Below are 4,326 nucleotides of genomic sequence, written 5' to 3'. Positions count from 1 at the left end.
TTTTCTAGGAGCACGTTTTTCTATTTTTAAACAGCTGAAAACTTACACCCGGGAGGGTGTTGGGCAGTGTTGGGGGCAAGTTTTACTAATCTTACTCTGCAGGGTACTTAAATTAAGGAAGGTGTTGGTCAGTTTCTGGGGGCCAGATTAACTAGTCTTAGTACGCCGGGTACATACCTCAGGGAAGGTGTTGGTCAGTGTCTGGGGGACAGATTTACTATTCTTTCTCGACATGGTACTAACCTCATGGTAGATGTTAGTCAGTGTTTAGGGTCCAGATTAACTACTCATTGTACGCCGGGTACATACTTCAGTGAAGGTGTTTGTCAGCGTCTTGGCGCCAGATTTACTATTCTAACTCCGCCGGTTACTTACCTCAGAGAAGGTGTTGGTCAGTGTCTGAGGGCCAGAATTACTATTCTTACTCCGCTGGGTACTTACCTCAGGGAAGGTGTTGGTCAGTGTCTGTGGGCCAGATTAACTACTCTTATTCCGCTGGGTACTTACCTAAGGCAAGGTGTTGGTCAACATATAATAACTTTACTAAGACAGTTACAACAAAGAAATTTAATATATCTAAATAATAATTATAAAATATGCTATGTCTTTGTTTTTCTAACCAGATTTCGCATAGAGAACCACTAACATCAAACCATAAACTAGTAAAAGGAAGAACTGCTTAAAACATCTGTTGCACGAAATAACAAAACATCCAATCTTCAGGTACAAATGAAACAACCTTTTGATTTACCTTATCTTTTTAATTAAACCTCTAATAAAACAACCATCTTACTCCGTTTTTTAAAAATTAAAGATTTATGTAGTAATATTAAAAAATGATCAGACAGTTAAACGAACTTTAAAAATACATTTTTAAATTTGCAGTTTAACCAACAATTTTTATGTTAACTATTCCAATCCTATTATTGATACATGTAATTGCAGCTACGTCTACAACATTGACCTGGAAAACCAAACAGACTTGAAAAGAGAATACAAAGGAAAGCAACACATACAGCAATACTTTTGCAAACGAAACTTCACCACAGAAGAACAAAGAAATGCAAACCTCAGGTACAATGGAAAACATTTCACTAAAACTGAAAAACAAATCTATAATTAACTTTTTTTTAATCAGATATTAAAACTGTCAATAGTGTAGCACATTATAATGTGTTGTATGACGTTACTATGCATCCTGTCTCAACACATGCCTTTTAATTGGGGGGGAAACCCCCCCCCCAACCCCCCTTTCTGACTTGCAAGCTTTTTTGGGGGGCAGAACCCCTCCAAACCCCCTTTTTTAATTTTACCTTTACCACGCATGAGTTACAACGCATATTCCATTACCATGCATAACCTTTACCACAAAAATACCTTTAGCGCGTAAATATTTACAACGATTTTCGTTGAAAAGGCAGGCATGATAATGGCATATTTTTGATAAATGTTATCTCTGATCCCTGCCACTGTAGGGTCGGAGAAAACAGGTAAGACATTTTTGAGTAGTTGAACAGTAAACACCCCACAGCAGGGTCTGACCTATGTCCCCAAAGACCATCTTCCAAATACATGCGGCTTCCCCGCTCCAGCTCTCTATTTTTTAACTAAATGCCCCTTTCCCCCATCACACATCATAAAGAGGAAGTGGAAATGTCTTTCCATTTCCACCTACCATGCTGATTGCCTTCACATCACGACGGAAAGAGATGCTTTTTTGGGGTGGGGAGACCCCCCAACCCTCCCTTTTTTAAATTTCCTTTAGCACACATGCCTTTATTACGTATCCCACAGTAAATGTATGTGTGATAAAGGCTATTAGTGGTAACCACCCATGCGTTATAATGCATGTGTGGTTATGGTTATGGGTGGAAACAGTTGTGTTAAAGTGTCTGAATCCAGTTTTTAATGAGTTGTTTAAACTAAATCTTGCGTCCATTCTAAAACAGAAAAAATCTTGATTTTTGTAATTCTATTTAGATACCATAAATCTTCTGTGCAAAAAAACACAAATAGTTTAAAAAAAATGAAAACTCATTTATCATCCTCTTTTATTTACAGGATCATCAACAGATAATTCAAGTCGCCGAGCAAGTTATGTACAATCAAAGAGGGGTAAAAGGTTATTAAAATATGGTGGCCAAATTTACTGTAAGGAATGTTTAACTGAGCCCAGGAGTCATTGGAGGTGCGTAGAATATTTATCATCACATTGCAAAGGCAGAGCGGTTACTCTGGGAGACATAGTGGAGAGGTCCACAGAGCATAACCACTCTGCCTCTGCAATGGAGATAGAAGTAAGGGAAAATCTACAGCAGATCACATTTTTGGCAGCCACCTCCAATGAACCCTGTGGCTCAGTTGTACGGGAAGTTGCACAAAACATTCCCATGCATGTTGCCAGCAATATGTCAACAATCCCCAATTTAAGGCGCATGATCCAAAGACCAAAACAGGCCAACAATCCACATGCAATAAGACCACAAACTTTCTCCGATATTAACATCCCCCCAGAACTAACTGTGACTTTCACTAACAAACTTTTCTTTTACATGATCATGATAATCCTCTAAAACGTCTTCTAATCTTCTCTACAGCACGTAATTTGGCCACTCTTGAAAATACTGAAATTTGGATGATGGATGGCACTTTTAAGTCTACACCCCATCCTTTTAACCACATTTATACTATTCATGGCAATATTAACAACACAACTGTCCCCTTAGTATTTGGTTTGCTGCCTGACAGACAATCATGCACTTACACTGAGTTTTTATCAGTTATAAAAACCAAAACTCTCAACAAAAGTCCTAGGAAAGTAATAATTGATTTTAAGATACAAATTATAAATACTATTTGTAAAATATATCCAGACACCCAAATTCAAGGTTGTTTTTTTTCACTTTTCCCAGGTGTATTGGAGAAAAATACAAAAAACATCCTTAGCAGAAGATTATGTGTCAAACAGAAAACTACAATATGAGCTTAAAAAACTAACAGCTTTGTGTTTTGTTTCTCCTGATTTTGTAGATGACTTCTACACTGCAATTGTACAATCAGTTTATTTTATAACAAATGAAGAGAAATATTTTGAAGGAACCTGGATTGGCAATCTTAGCAGGTCAGGTAGCAGGAGGAAGCCAAGGTTCCCAATTGAATGGTGGAACTGCTACTTAACTTGCTTAGAGGGAGGAGCAAAGACGAACAATTCCATTGTAGCATGGCATAACTCTTTTAATAAATTCATTGGTAGGAGTCATCCAAACTTTTATCATTTCTTGGAAATTTAAAAAAAGAACAAAGTTTCCAAGAACTGAGGATGGCTCAGTCACTTTCAGGTACTCTAAATCCTCGAGTGACACGACGTAGCAGAGAGATGAGTGAAAGACTTCAATCAAAACTCCAACAATTTCCTTTAATGGGCACTTCTGACTACCTAGAAAGTATTGCATATATTCTTCATTTCTAACTGTCATTTCTAACATGTGAATTAATCCCCTGTTTTACTCATCTTCCAAAAGATTTAATTGACGTTTTTAAAAATTTACTCAAATTCAAAATAAAAATTTATTTTGCTATCTTGCCAACTTGCTATTTTTTTTTTAAACTGACGTCACATCAATTGGGGTTCAATACTTTTATATTAAAACACATTTATTTAATTTTCATATTTGTGTAAATTTACAAAGTTAGGCAAGGAATGGATTAATAAATGTATCTGACTTCATCTAAAATTGCTTTCATTAACAATTCATTAATCAGAAAATAATTGGCCCAAAGTGTGTATATTACGGAAACCTGCATGGGGATCAAAGTGTAGTCAATATAAATAAAAAATGAAACTCACCACAGTATTTAAATTTACCGTACACATCTTTCTTTACAGTAAATGTACCTCCCACATGTTAAGATGTATTTTAAAAAAAGATTAAATCCTAACCGCACCCCGTCTTCATGTCATTGCATTCTGAGAGGAACCACCAACTACAGAATCAAATGTGAAACAATTAGTGACTACGAAGTTTCTATAAAATTAAAACGGACTATTATAACGATTATACTTATCTCCAAACGGATGAATATATCATATTAAGAAAATATTTACAAATGTTTTTGATTTAAAATAAATATTTGTTGTGCATTTTTAAAAATTAAATGATACCTTTTTCCGAAATATTTTTAATATTTACTCAATAAATAAATTATTTTACTGGAAAATGACTGAATTTATTTTCTTAATTCATTAATAAATCTTAGATTCAATTTTATATTTGATTTATAAAGATATAAAATGTGCATGATGTTATTAATAATTGCATTGATCCA

General features: G+C 35.1%; 1 pseudogene; it reads left to right on the top strand.

The window, feature by feature from the left end:
- Nucleotides 1–2,054: 2,054 nt before the first annotated feature.
- Nucleotides 2,055–3,469, top strand: LOC147727691 (uncharacterized; annotated as a pseudogene).
- The last annotated feature ends 857 nt before the right edge of the window (nucleotides 3,470–4,326 follow it).

This window comes from Lissotriton vulgaris, chromosome 3_1 (assembly GCF_964263255.1).
Source record: "Lissotriton vulgaris chromosome 3_1, aLisVul1.2, whole genome shotgun sequence".
NCBI classification, from domain to species: domain Eukaryota; kingdom Metazoa; phylum Chordata; class Amphibia; order Caudata; family Salamandridae; genus Lissotriton; species Lissotriton vulgaris.
This window is presented reverse-complemented; position numbering and strand designations above follow the sequence as displayed.